General features: G+C 42.7%; 1 long non-coding RNA gene across 3 annotated transcripts in view; it reads right to left on the bottom strand.

Moving 5' to 3' along the window:
• The window catches only part of LOC132106680 (uncharacterized), a 35,308-nt gene that overhangs the window by 4,288 nt on the left and 15,485 nt on the right, over positions 1 to 15,535 (bottom strand). For 2 of the 3 annotated variants that reach the window (XR_009424182.1, XR_009424183.1), the window contains one exon: positions 10,640 to 10,747. This is a non-coding gene — a long non-coding RNA (uncharacterized LOC132106680). The remainder of the gene's footprint in view (positions 1 to 10,639; positions 10,748 to 15,535) is intronic. The other variant, XR_009424184.1, reaches the window with a different exon arrangement.

The raw sequence follows: 15,535 nt of genomic DNA, 5'->3' as shown, positions 1-15,535 counted from the left end.
AAATTATACTGCTCTTTATGCATTTGCCCACTGTCATATTAATGTAATTTTCTCTGTGCTGTATGTAAAATTTGTGTTATCCTGGCTTTATTTGAAAATGAATCCCAATGCACACAAACTTCCCAGAATACGGAGTGCCCTGTTGGTTCCGGTGTTTACTGCCTTTTTTAATCATATTTTTTATTTGTGAAAAAATACTTTGTCATCTTAATTATGTTCATTTTACAAATTTATTTTTAAATCCATTGTCAAATGATTTAAAATTTCTTAAATATTAATAAAAAAAATTAAAAATTATATTGGCTTTACATCGGCTATCGGCCCCCACTGCTTTCCAAGATATCGGCATGGGCTGTCAAAAAAACACATATCGGTCGACCACTAATTTAAATGCATGTAAATATTATACAGAACATAATAAATATACACATTACACACACATATATTATACAAACAGAGATGTTTATTTTGAATGCGATTAATCATGATCTATCATTGCTCAGCACAAATTACATTATATTATATAACATTAGAATATATTATGGGTTAGTGTAAGATAATTTCATTTCATTTTGCTCCATTAATTTACTATACTTTATTTTATTTAGTGGACTTTTAAACAAACCAAAATCAAAGCGGGCAGTCTGGACATTTATTTTCTGCTGTTTATTCACAGACAAGTGCAACCATGTAAACTCGGGTAAATTGTTAATTGCAAAAATGGCCAAAAGTGTTGATCTACAAGCTGAGACTGTAAATATTATCATGCTGCAATTAGGGGGGGGGGAAGTATACTAATTTACTTAAGGCAAGCGTTACACAGCGGGGATAATACAGACACAAAGAAACTGGAGGAAATCCCAGCAGGGACAGAGATTTCCATTTAATCCTATGAAACAAACAAAAGTGCTACTATAGTCATCACATCGAGCTAAACTCGACATGCATTATAAATGAAGGTAAAGGCACAGAGACGTAAATTGACTCCTGAGTGAAAAAGCTCTCCGCCATCAGTGAAGCAAAGCTCTGCCAGCTCGCTGTAGCAACATGACATTAATGAAATTAATGTATTTATATGTTACCGCAATGAGCGAACTTTTCAAAAATGTCAGAAACATTGTGACTGTGTGTACAAACCCAAACCACGTATCTCACCTCATCAATACTTCATTCAGCTTTAAATAGACATTCAGCAGATAAACAATGCACACACATTTACGCAAATGTATATTTTTGTGTGCATATGAATCTTTAAACATGTCTGTGGCAACTTTTCTCATGGTAAGTGAAAACAGTGCTTGCTATGAGTAAAGCAGCTGAGCTCTGAAGCTATACATACACTGTATGAAAAATGCAGAGAGAGTATGTTATTGAAGCACTGAACTCAGAGTTCAGTCAAAGGCTGTGCTTTACAGCCCACTTTAATGTAATGATCCAGGAGAAGATTTTACTATTTTATAGCCATGAATGAAGCATTGGTGCTTAAGTAAAAATGTGTAACGAAAGCTTACAGAAAGCACAAAGCCCAAATGAACCCTTTTTACTTTCTTATTGCAGGTTCATGGTTCTATTGTAAATTATTTATCTATGCATGTTATTAGAAATATAAAAAAAAGCTTATAATCTTGTATTTATTGAATAATTTGAATAATTATAATGAAAAAATTATATATATATATACATATATATATATATATATATATATATATATATATATATATATATATTATACTTTTAATGTATTAATGCATTATACTTTTTTCCTTTAAATTCCAACCCAAAATGTTACCGTTGAAAAGCTAAATTCCATGGAAACGTACTCGGTAACTAAACGTAACCTCGGTTCTCTCGTAACCTCGGAAGCAAAAAATTATCCTTAATTTTGTATTTTTGTAAAGCGCATTTGCAGCAGTACACAGCCATAGGCGAGACGACTCGTTCGCTCATTGGCTTGTTCTGCGGCAACTGCACAGCCTATCGAGCGGAGGCTGATGCAACATCAGACCAATAAGGGCGCTTCGCGCCCTTCTTGCCACTTCCCGCTGAAACGGGTGTGGCCCAACCTATAAAAGGAGCTCGAAAAGGCTGACTCACCTGATTTATTTCATCGCCGAGGAACCAGAGTGAATCGTACGCACGGCAGAGAACGCAGTACTCGATCGCTCTTCTAGAGAGAACCGAGGTTACGTTTAGTAACCGAGTACGTTCTCTTACGAGAGCTCTCTTGTACTGCGTCTTAGCTAAGACGCTACGGGAACCCAATGTAAAACGCCGTGCGCGCAGGGATCACACACCAATAAACCTGAAGCAACGCCCAGGATTTACAGTGCACAGTCACCTGAGGGACTCCCAGAGAGTCCAGGACAGAAAGGGGGAAAGCCCTCCGTCCCATATCTAGCAGCATCCGTAGATGCGGCAATATGACATAACACAGTCGAGGCAAGGCCTGACCAATGTGGCAATGCGGGTCTTACACAATACTGCCCATATAACAGTCGGCAGCGCATAGCGCTCGTGAACTCAGAATTCCCCTCAGGGCCCTGATTCGACTATACCGACAGCAGCCTTGCTTGCAAGGCGGGAACCTCCAGGTTATAGAACCTGATAAATGAATAACCTCGAGCTGTGCACCAGCTGGAGAACACCGACCACTTCGAGGCATACAGACGTCGTGTTGACGGAGCTCTAGCCTGAGTGATGGTATTTAGCACTCCCACTGCGAGATCAGCGGGTAACCGTTGAGTGCCCACACATGGAGGGACCACAACTCCGGTTGAGGGTGCCAAATCGAGCCCCTGGCCTGCGAGAGGAGGTCCCTCCTCAACGGTACCGGCCACGGGGCGAAATCTGCTAACTGCATCAAATCTGGGAACCATGGTTGGTTCTTCCAAAGAGGTGCTACAAGCAGTATTGAACATCTCGTTTCTCTCACCCGTTCTATCACCTACGGAAGGAGGGAGACGGGAGGGAACGCATAAAGCGGGCAGCATGGCCATCTCCGTGACAGCGCGCTTTCGTTCTTGGAAAAGAACGCGGGGCAGTGAGCGTTTTCGTGGGACGCAAAGAGGTCCACCTCCGCCATGCCAAATCTCTCCCACAACAGCCGGACTGTTTGCGGGTGTAGAGACCATTCGCCCGTAGGAACATTGCCTCTGGACAGCCTGTCTGGACCCAGATTCTGCAGTCCAGGCACATGCACTGCTCTCAGCGAGCGCACGTTGCGCTGAGCCCAAACCAGGAGGCGTTCCGTCAGCCTGCACAGGTTTCGGGACCCGAGACCGCCCTGGCGATTTATGTAGGACACCACGGACATGTTGTCCGAACGGACTACGACGTGGTGATCCTTGATATGGGGACAAAAGCGCGTTAGCGCGTTCTCCATTGCCAGCATTTCCAGGCAGTTGATATGATGGAGCTTTTCCCGTTCTGACCATAGGCCAAAGGACGGTCTGCCTTCGAGCAGCGCTCCCCATCCCGAAGTGGAGGCGTCCGTCGACACCATTTTCACACTCGGGGAAGTCCCCAGGCTTACACCTGATCGGTACCAGCCGTTCGCTGTCCAAGGTGCTAGAGCCGCAACACAGCTCTGATCGACCTTGAAATGCAGCCGGCCAGACGCCCACGCTCTGCGCGGCAACCGAGCCTTCAGCCAAAACTGCAGGGGGCGCATGCGGAGCAGGCCCAGCCGCAGAACCGGAGATGCTGAGGCCATGAGACCCAGCATCTTTTGACAGTGTTTGAGCGACACGGTCGCGCCGCAGCGGAAAGAACTCGCTGCGCGCTGAATGCCCATCGCGCGCTGTGGTGACAGCCGCGCCGTCATGGAATACGAGTTCAGAACTATACCCAGAAACAGGATCATCTGACTGGGGTTCAGCGAACTCTTCGCCCAATTGACACTGAGACCGAGCTTCTCGAGGTGATCGAGTAAAACGGCCCTGTGGTCCACGAGCTCCGCTCGTGATTGGGCCAGAACCAGCCAGTCGTCCATATAATTCAGCACTCGTATGCCTCTGAGTCTGAGAGGAGCGAGCGCTGCATCCATGCACCTCGTAAACGTACGAGGAGTTACGGACAAGCCGAATGGCAGGACTGTAAACTGGTATGCCTGGCCCTCGAAGGCGAATCTCAAATATCGCCTGTGGTTTGACGCTATCTGTATTTGAAAATACGCGTCCTTCAGATCTATTGACATGAACCAGTCCCCTCTGCGAATCTGCGCGAGGAGCTTCCTGGTCGTGAGCATTTTGAAACTGCGTTTCATCAATGCCTTGTTCAGTTGTCTTAGATCCAGTATGGGCCTGAGACCCCCGTCTCTCTAGGGCACCAGAAAGTATCTGCTGTACAGCCCCCCTTCGCTTTGAGCTTGAGACACAGGCTCTACAGCCCCTTTGCTCAACAGTTTTGATATTTCGGCCCGAAGTATGTGTGCTACTTCTGTTTTGACCGTAGTTTCGACGCGCGCTGAAAAGCGCGGCGGGCGTCGAGAAAACTGTAGCGAGTAGCCTCTCTTTATAATGCCTAGCACCCAATCCGAAACCCCTGGAAGCGCTGACCATGCATCTGCATGAATGGCTAAGGGCTGGATGCGAAACGCGCTCTGTTGACTGGGCAACGGCGGCGCTCGAGTGTGCTGCGCATCTGAGGCGGGGAGCGCGCTGATCACAGCGGGCAGATCGCTCTTCCTCGACCCCGTTCCGGTGCTTAACCGACTGGGGGGAGGCTGAGCGGGTCCCATGGGACTCGATATATCTGCGAGTAACTGTGGGCTGCATGTGTGCACTTTTACCACTTTCAACTCGCTGTCTGCCTGTGCAGAATGTACATGCACGGGCCTCGTTTTTACAGAAGCCCCGCGCCGTATGTGACATAGTGTATGTGGGCACTGGGAAGTGGGCACGTTTACTATGCGGCGCGCTCGACCGATCTGTGTCGATCTTATGTGCGCTAGCCCTGAGTGCAGGGCTGTGCTTACATGTGGAGATGGGCACTGGGTAGTGGGCATGGTCACTGCATTTATAGCACCATCGGCCATGGCCGGACGAGCGTGCACGGGTTTCGTTTTTACAGAAACCACATGACGCGTGTGACATAGTAATTGTGGGCACTGAGGGGTGGGCACGTTTACTATGCAGTGTGCGCGACCGACTTGAGTCGACATTATGGGCACAGGCCCTGTGTGCAGGGCTGTGCTTACATGTGGAGATGGGCACTGAGGAGTGGGCATCGTCACAACATTTATAGCACCATCGGCCGTGGCCGGAACACCAGAAAAAACACTCTTTTTGTGAAACATCTGGGTAGCCGTGATAACGGCTTTTGTGTGCAGGCAAGCGGGCACTCGTGCAGGCTTGCGCACTGCAGAAGACACTGAGGCAGTCACAACTCTTGGAACTGCAACAGCGGCGCGCTTGGGTGAGAGCTCGGCCGCAGCGGAACTCGAACACCGGCGCTTTCCCAGCAGTGCTAGGATGCTTTCGGGGCTTCTGGCTTCACCGCAATCCTCTGCCGCGATTCCCGCGACGCGGGGCGACGGCTTGAAGAGCGAGAACGGGGTCCCGAGCTGCGTTGCTGACGCTGTCGCGATGACGCAGCAGGAGGCGGTGGGCGTGACTGAGAGCTCTGTGGGGCCGGTCTAGAGCGGCTAGCTGCAGAACTGGAGCGCTTCGGCAAGAAGTGCTTGAACGCCTGCGAAGCTTTCTGATCCTCGGCGAATCTCTCCACAAACTCGTTGACGGAAGATCCGAAGAGGCCGACAGGAGTTAGCGGCGCGTCAAGGAACGCAGCGCGCTCAGACTCCTTGATGTCAGAAAGCGTCAGCCACAAATGCCTCTCAGCCACCGTAGCGGAAGCCATAACCCGTCCCATGGCCTGTGCAGCGGACTTAGTAGCGCGGAGGGAGAGATCCGAAGCACTCCTCAGATCCGCGAGACAGATCGCTTCAGGTCCCATCTCATCCAGCTTGCGGAGAAGATCGCCCTGGAAAATCTGTAGCGTAGCCATGGTGTGTAACGCAGACGCAGCCTGTCCAGCAGCAGAGAATATCCGTGCGAGCAGCGATGACGTCATGCGGCAGGCTTTGGATGGCAACGCCGCCTTAGTCCGCCGTCCAGCAGAGGGCGGGCAAAGGTGCGCTGCTATAGCCTGTTCCACCGGCGGAAGTACAGGTAGCCTCTGTTCTTAGCACCGTCCAGTGTGGAGAATGCTGGCGAAACAGATGAGCGGATTCTCGCCGAGAATGGAGCGTCCCAAGCTTTCGCCACTTCTTCGTGAAGCTCAGGAAGAAAAGGGGCGTGCTTTGAGCTTGAGGAAGAGCGCTCATCCAGAATATAGCTACCATCCAGCCGGGAACGTGAAGGGGGCGCTGGTGCAGACCACTCGAGGCTAAGGCTCGCCGCGGCCAGCGAGAGTACACGCATCAGCTCCTTATCGATATCCCCCCGTCTGCTGGGCCTCTGAGCAGCGGGCGCGAGATCCACGGAGCTCGCCCAACCCTCACTGCCCGAAGCAAGCAGAGAGCACGTGTCTTCTTCCTCCGACGCGGGCCTGAGATCCACTTCCTCAGATGACGCGTCGGCAAGCAGCGGACGCTGAGCATCGGGAAGCGATGCAGGGGAGGCCGGCGAAGCGGAGGGAACCGGCGAGCTCGGCCGAGCTGGAGGCGGTTCTGGTAGGCGCTGCGAGCGGCGCTTCTTACGGCGCAGCGGATGATGCAGGCTTCGAGAAGGATGCCAGGCGAGTCCTCAGAGTCACCATAGGCATTAACTCGCAATGAGGGCATCCGCCATCAGCGAGCGCGAGCGCTGCATGGTCCTCACCCAGACAGGAGACGCAGATGACGTGACGATCTCCTTCGCTGAGCGGGGCTCTGCACGAGCCGCACGAGGGCATCTTTAAAAAGACGCAGCTCTTTTGTGAATGTGCGTCGCAGGGCGAACACACACACAGGATATAACAGAATAAGGATGTAAAGGATATGGGCGCCGGATAGCGCAGCAGGAACGGCAGTGGAAGGCGGCGATGCCAGCGGCTTCAGGATGGCTCGTCCTGCTGATATGCTCTTCCAGACGGCGCTTGCTTCCTCGTGATCCAGTGATGCGTGAGCTGAAGAGCTGAAAAATCAGGTGAGTCAGCCTTTTCGAGCTCCTTTTATAGGTTGGGCCACACCCGTTTCGGCGGGAAGTGGCAAGAAGGGCGCGAAGCGCCCTTATTGGTCTGATGTTGCATCAGCCTCCGCTCGATAGGCTGTGCAGTTGCCGCAGAACAAGCCAATGATTGAACTTTTATGCATATACATGCTTTTAAGAAAAAAAAAAAACAATTACACAAAACCGTCATATGCAATATTCTAAAATACCCCCCCCCCCCAATCTCTTCAAAGTGTCGCAATAAATAAAGACCTATGATGTGATGGATGCAGAAGAGCTGTTCTTTTGCTCAGACATTTCGCAGCCCGTTCTCCGGGCTTGAAAGTGATCAATCTTGTAATTTACAGCCTGGTACAGAACCTAAGACAAGAGAGGAAAGTGAAGCATTGACTTTCTCAGTCCTGCCCTTCAGCACAATACCTTTTTCTCTTCAATTTTCTTTGCTCTTAAATGTTTAATCGTTCTGGCAGTATTTATACTTGGCACGGCAGTAAAACGTATTTAAATTACTATTCCTTTCCTTAATACATTTTCTTTGGAGTGTTTCAATATGGCAACTATCTCGGTATACGTAAATCTACTTTAGGCCTTTCCTGAAAGAAGTCTGACACCAAAGCAGTCAACACAGAGGGAGACAGAGGTGACTACAGCTGGAAAGAGTGCTTAGGGGGTAATAGTATGTGTGTGTGCTGGAGGCGATTTCTAAAACTTTAAAGTTCAGTTTTAAGTCTGTCTATGCATACTGTGTCCAACACAACACATGTCTATACACAGAAATTAGGTAAGATAGGAGGTGGAAACTTGGTAGAAGTTTCTATAGAATAACTATTCAAAGCATTCCAGCTATAAATATACTGTATGAGACATCCTGTGGTTTAAACTATGATTGAAGTGGGGGTCAGGAGTTAGCTTTTACCTTGAAGTATCAATTACTAGTTATTAATTATAGGAAATATTGTAGGCCTACATACAAAATAGTATGTAGACACTAGCAACCATTTCTCTCTCTACATGTATAAAATAGTTAAAGGGACAATATATCTAGGTTGACAAAAAGGCATCTGTGTCTGAAGGGAACTGGAAGCTGTTAGCAAATTCTGGATGTTGCAGGGAGGACAGTGTGTGAGCGGGAACGCTATCAGCTCCTGACGGGCAGAAAGCTGCGAGTGCATCTCACACTGACCCAACTGAGCGCACACATCCCGACCATCACTATAGCCTAGAGTGAGAGGGGAACAAAAGAAATTTATAAAGATTTTAAACTGACTTTGGAGGAGGAGGTCAGGCATTTCTTAAGTTTTGACTTGTTTTTGAATTTTAATTCAAAAAAGAGAATGGAAATGGAATAATATATCTGCTATGCAAGTGATTTTCAACTAGAAAATGAAAGTCTGTCAATCAATGCTGGTTTGATAAACCTAGATTGAAAATTTCAAAAGTCTATAATTAGGCAAACAGAATGACAGAACTACAGATAGAATGTTAGATAAAGAATTACAGAATAATACAAAAAGATAGAAAAGAACAAAGAGTAATAGAAAGAATGACAGACAGATCGAATAAAAGAATGATAGAACGTTAGAACAGATAGACATAGAACAACAGAACTATTTACAGGTCCTTCTCAAAAAATTAGCATATTTCTTAACTTTCATATATTTTAGCTCCAAAATCTCCTGATAGCTAGCTGCATTGACCCTGCCCTTGATAAAACACAGTGGACCAACACCAGCAGCTGACATGGCACCCCAGACCATCACTGACTGTGGGTACTTGACACTGGACTTCAGGTATTTTTGATTTTTCAGCAAAAGGATTCCCGACCAAGTATTGAGTGCATAACTGAACATAATTATTTGAAGGTTGACTTTTTTTTGCATTAAAAACACTTTTCTTTTATTGGTCGGATGAAATATGCTAATTTTTTGAGACAGGCATTTTGGGTTTTCATGAGCTGTATGTCAAAATCATCAGTATTGAAACAATAAAAGACCTGAAATATTTCAGTTGGTGTGCAACGAATCTAAAATATATGAAAGTTTAATTTTTATCATTACATTATGGAAAATAATGAACTTTATCACAATATGCAAATTTTTTGAGAAGGACCTGTAATATAGAACGACAGACAGACAGACAGACAGACAGACAGACAGACAGACAGACAGACAGACAGACAGACAGACAGACAGACAGACAGACAGACAGACAGACAGACAGACAGATAGATAGATAGATAGATAGATAGATAGATAGATAGATAGATAGATAGATAGCTCTTACAACATCTGCCCAGCAACAACAAAAACATCAAAACCCACAATCCCCTGCTTCAGCACCAGCGACTGTAGCTCCACGGCTTTAGTTATAGCATAGTCTGAAGATTCTCTTGAAGTTCTATTCTTGTTTTTCCATCCGTGGCTCTTATTGCCTCATGTATTCTGTAAATCTTTCTAATCTCTAGCACTCTCCCTCTCTTCCTCATTCTCCATGAGTGAATGAATAATTACACAGTGAAGCAGGAGAGAGGCTAACCCATTTTCCAAACTGATGTTAGTGAGGCTGTGAGACCGCTGCCGATAGCAATCAGAGATTAGCAAATCTTCTGTTCTCAAGCCTGCATTAATCTACCCCAGCCTGAAGCATACACACACACACACACACACACACACACACACGCACGCAACACCAGTCTCTTTCCAATATCTGATGGCGCATTGACTGAACAGCACCACACAAGCGCACACACATAAAACACCTTTGAGCTCTGACTACAGATGCATCTGACTGGAATGATAAAGATGGGTCTGTTGATCACATTCAGAACATTTTGTTATTCAAACTTCACTTAGGTAAACACCAAAAAAGCAACTTCTAGCCAAACTAGCATAAAAATGTCTGCAGGAACCTATTTAAAAACACTGTGGGAACCCTGTAGATTCTTTTGAAGATGGTTTTATTACAGCAGAAACACAACGTTTTTTTACATTATTAAGAAGATATATTGGTGAATCTTCTTAATTTGTATTTGTTATCGTTTTGTTTGCACACAGTACCATCCAAAAGTTTGAAAAAAGTTTCTTATGCTCATCAAGGTGGCATTTATGTGATCAAATATACAGTCAAAATAGAAGCTTTGTGAAATATTATTGCAAATTAAAATAGCTGTATTTTATTTTACAATATTTTTAAATATAATTTATTCCTGTGATAAGGCTGAATTATTTAGCAGTCATTACTCAAGTCTTCAGTGCCACGTTCCTTCAGAAATCATTCTAATATGCTCATTTGGTGCATGAACAAAAAATGGAACAGCAAAAAAATATACATACTGTAATATCGTCATTTTAAAATTTCAAGGATCTTTCTTGTTAAGCTTTAAGATTTTAAAGTATAGAAAAGCCTGATCCCTGAAAATCCCCAGTGCATTTCTTGGATTTAAACAAAGTAAAAAGTGAAGAGAGATTTCGAGTCAAGCTGTGCTGGCTTACCTGCAGCCATCAGATCCTGGCAGTGGATGTAGGAGGCCTTGAAGTCCTGACAGTGCAGAGCCTGTTCTGCCAGCAGCGTGAGCACCTGACCCTTCCTCTTGACCTCATCTTCACGTAAATACACACCACAATCATGAGATATGGCAAACTCTGGAACACTGAAGGAACCGTTCACCAATAAATGAAAACTTTATTGAAAACTGACTCTCATTCAAGATGTAGATGAGTTTGTTTCTTCATCAGAACTGATTTGGAGAATTTTAGCATTACATAACTCACTGAAAAACACATCCATCATAAATTATGAATTTATTAAAAAATATACAGCATATTTGTTTGTGTTAATTGCTTGTGGATTATAGTGATGTTTAAAGGGGTTATATGAAGTTGCTAAAAGGAACATTATTTTGCGTATTTGGTATAATGAAATGTGTTTCAGTTTAAGGTTCAAAAAACATATTTTCCACAAACTGTATATTATTGTTTCTCCTCTATGGCCAGCCTTTCTGAAAAGCATAGTTTTGTTTACAAACCTCACTGAAAAGCGAGGTGTGCTCTGATTGGCCAGCTATCCAGTGTGTTGTGATTGGCCGAATGTTACACCCCTCACCATACTTGTTATGCTGCGTGTCCCAGTCAGAACACTGCCACGAAAGGACAAAACTAATAAAACCCATTACAAATGAGGGATTTGTTGCATCCAGTGGGGTCAAAATTACTGATCATAATGACTTATACTGTCTTTTTATGCGTTGAGTATCGCGTAAACAAAACCATGTCTGCATTTGTGATTGGAGGATTAAGTGCTACTCCACACTGCTCAAAACTCACGTTTGAATCATCAGTGGCAAATTTTTTATGTATAAAAACTTACTTATAGACTGTGAGTCAGAAGCACCAGACTGTCCTTGCAAAGAATAAGGAATGTGATGACCCCAGGACGCTTAAATCACATCATATGACTTTTTTAAATCAGCTGAATGTACTTTCATTCTGACAGCACCCATTTACTGCAGAGGATCCATTGGTGAGCAAGTGATGTAATGCCAAATCTGTTCTGATAAACAAACCAACTCATCTACATCTTAATTTCAGTTTAAATTAATTAAAGAGACTGTCACTCATTTCAAAGTTCACTCTTACACTCCTCAATATTCTGATCACTATCATATATTAACAAATATCCCACAAAACATTGCTTTAGTATTCAAATGTTCAGTCTGATGGAAGTGCAAAGGTCCAGAATATGAAACTGTTCAGCAGTAAATTCATTTCCTTTCAGATGTTTTTCTGATAAATTCCTGGAAGGCCGCTTAGATGTTGCACAAATATCACAATCACACCTCAGAGAATGACCTCTTACACAGCTCTGATCTTGGTCCAAAATAAAAAATAAAAAATCAAAGGCAATAATACGAGCAGAGGCAAGAGAGTGAGCGTGCACGTGTGCAAAAGCCTGCGATATGATTATTCTGAAGTCAAATCAAAAGGGTTGATACTATAGGAAGTAGCATATCTCCTACTGATTTATGTGTGACATGGAAGTCTTGATATATCAGGAGTATTTATTGCTGTCCGTTTCTCCTCGCTTCACCTCTTTCTTGTGCCAGTGCAGATACAGGCGCAGGAGCGCTGACACACACGCACAAACAAAATAGCCCTACGGCCATTAGTCGAGGGTAAGCCAAGGTGAATGCATCAAATACTAGCATTGCAAACACCCAGTCACTTCATAGAGAGCTAATCAATTCCACTATATACGACAAGGGCTTCTGATGTCCTGCATACTGATCCACCTGACATCCACAGAGGAGAAGAGAGTCACCTCAATTACCCCTGCAACCAACAAAAGAACTGATCGCTTCACATATGAGAAGACGACTGACATTCATGCTGGCTTACAACATAAGTGGCCGAAAGAGATGCGAAAGAATGTTAAACAAATGATACATTTTTTTTAGAGTCATAAACAACATGCATTCTGATGTAAGAATTAACTAGATATGTTAGATAATTCAACAATAAAAAGCTATCATAACATAAATCTATCATGAAATAGGTAGAATTAAATATCATAATATTTGTATCCCCATTTAAATGCAGATTTTGGCCTACTGTATTTAATTTCTGAGATATTTAATAATTACACCATATAGCAATGTTGTGATTTGATTTTTAATATGTTGTAATATAATTAATTCAATATTTAGCTGTTACCCCTGTTTAATGGTGCCTAAAACTGTTATTGAATAATTTCATGTTTCTTAATTTTACAAAAAAAAAACTGTTTACTGATTTAAAGCAAAGCTTAATCATTAAACCTAATATAAGAAGGAAAATATCAAATAATTATAAATATTGTATATCACTCCACTGTTCAAAAGTTTGGGATTGATAAGATTGTTTTAATGTTTTTGAAGGCTCTTATGTGTACCCAGGCATTTATTTGACCAAAAACACAATAATACAGTCTTTTTCCCCATTTTTATTCTTTATTAGAATGTTCACAAGAACAGTACTTATTTGAAGCAGGTTTTTGTAATAATATAAATGTTTAACTATCATTCATACATACACACACACACACACACACACACACACATTATATATATATATATATATATATATATATATATATATATATATATATATATATATATACACATATACATACAGTGGTGGACAAAATTATTAAAACACTAGTATTCTTACCAGCTAAAAATGGTTTTAAGTCAGTTATTTCTATATTTTTCTGTAGTGTGTCAGTAGGAGATATGAGTTTACATTTCCAAACATTAATTTTGCCATTAATTAAATCTAGTGATTTTCTTTTGTTTGCACAAGGAGCCTGACAGCAGTCAGTGCTCTACACAGATCTGATCTCATCATCATCCGTCTGTCTGGAATAACATGAAGAAACAGAACAAACTGACACAGACTAAATCCAGAATAACTGTGGCAACGTCTCCCAGATGCTTCGGATCTCAACCCTATCGAGCAAATTTGGGGCAATTTGGAAAATAAACTCAAAATCTAATTATGAGATAACAAGCATCAAAGTATTATTTCAACCATAAATTTCACTATGATTTCAATCTTTGACATGGCCTTATTCATTCAACATTTAAAATATGAATGTTATATTTTCACAGAATGTTCTACATCTTTATGAAGGATGATTTAATGTAAAAAACATAAAAAAAGACTAGCTGGGTTTTCACAAGCAGGGTATAAGTCATGGCAAGGCAGGTTTATTTATATAGCACATTTCATACAGAATAGTACAATAGAACAAAAAAATCACAACAATACAACAAGGAATTTAAAAACTTTGAGAATTATTTAAAATTGATTTAAAATGTTTAAAATGATTTTAAAACAGTTAAGAATAGAAAATGATTATATATAAAATATAGTCCAATCAGTTCGGACATTGCACAGTGCTCAATCAGTAAAAGCACAGCTAAACAGTTGAGTTTTGTGTATGCATTTAAATTTACTAATCTACTAATTTTGTAGCACATGTGATCTCTTCTGGAAGCTGATTTCAACTGCGGGCAGCATAATAACTAAAAGCAGATTGCCCTTGTTTTGTGTGAACCCTTGGTATTTCTAACTGACCCGATCCTAATGAGTGGTCTGTTAGGTTTATATTCAATGGACATATCTGCTATGTATTTTGGTCCTAGGATATTGAGTGATTTATAAACAAGTAAAATTACTTTAAAATCAATCCTAATTTTAACTGAAGGCCAGTGTAAGGACCTGAGGACTGGTGTGATATGCTCAGATTTTCTGGTTCTAGTCAGAATTCTGGCAGCAGCGTTCTGAATGAGCTGCAGCTGTCTAATGGTCTAAGAAAATTCTGGCACATCCAACTGTCAATTTCATCAAAGCACTGGCAGAGGGAGTCAATGGGGCTGTAGTCATTTGACAATAAAGCTAAGTAAATCTGGGTATCATCAGCATAGCTGTGAGAGGCAATTTGGTTCGTTCTCATTATTTGACTAAGTGGGAGCATACACAGGCTAAACAAGAGCGGTGCAAGAATTGAACCTTGTGGGACTCCGCAAGTCATGGACGTCCACTTAGACTTATGCTCTCTTATACTCACATAATAACCTCTCCCTTTTAAGTATGACCTGAAACATTTGAGTACCATCCCAGAAAGCCTGACCCAGTTTTCCAGTCTCCCTAACAATGTTTTATGATCGACAGTGTCAAACGCAGCACTGAGATCCAGTAGTACCATCACTGAATCAGATTTAAGTGGATATAATTTATTATCTCAATGAGCACTGTCTCTGTGCTGTGATGCGATCAGAAACCAGATTGAAAATTGTCCAGGTATCCGTTTAAGTTTGAGTTTTTGTTCGGCTGATTAAAGACTACCTTTTCAATAATCTTGCCTATAAAAGGAAGATTTGATATTGGGCTATAATTGCTCAAAATTGTGTTATCAAGATTGCACTTTTTCAGAAGAGGTTTAACAACTGCAGATTTCAGGGAGTTTGGAAAAATCGCAGAAAGAAGTAAGGCATTCACCACTTTTAAGAGGTCTGCTTCTAATCAGTTAAGCACCCTTTTGAAAAAATATGTTGGAAGTGTGTCAAGACAGCAGGTTGACGATTTTAGGTGCTTTACTATTTCTTCCAGAATTCTGCTATCAATTTCTTCAAAAGCAGACATAGTATCTTCTTTTTATATTAGTATATTGTATTAGCATATAGTATATTGCAATCGAATCCGTCTGAACTCTGCATAACTTTGAGATGTGCTAATCGCCTTCCTGATATTATTGATCTTCTCAGAAAAAAAAGAAGCAAACTCATAAATATTTGCTGTCGGAGAGCATTTCACTGGGAATCTGACTTGGGGGTTTTGTCAGTCTCTCAA

This window comes from Carassius carassius, chromosome 27 (assembly GCF_963082965.1).
Source record: "Carassius carassius chromosome 27, fCarCar2.1, whole genome shotgun sequence".
Classification (NCBI taxonomy): domain Eukaryota; kingdom Metazoa; phylum Chordata; class Actinopteri; order Cypriniformes; family Cyprinidae; genus Carassius; species Carassius carassius.
Note: the sequence above shows the minus strand (reverse complement) of the source record. Positions and strands in the feature narration are given on the sequence as shown.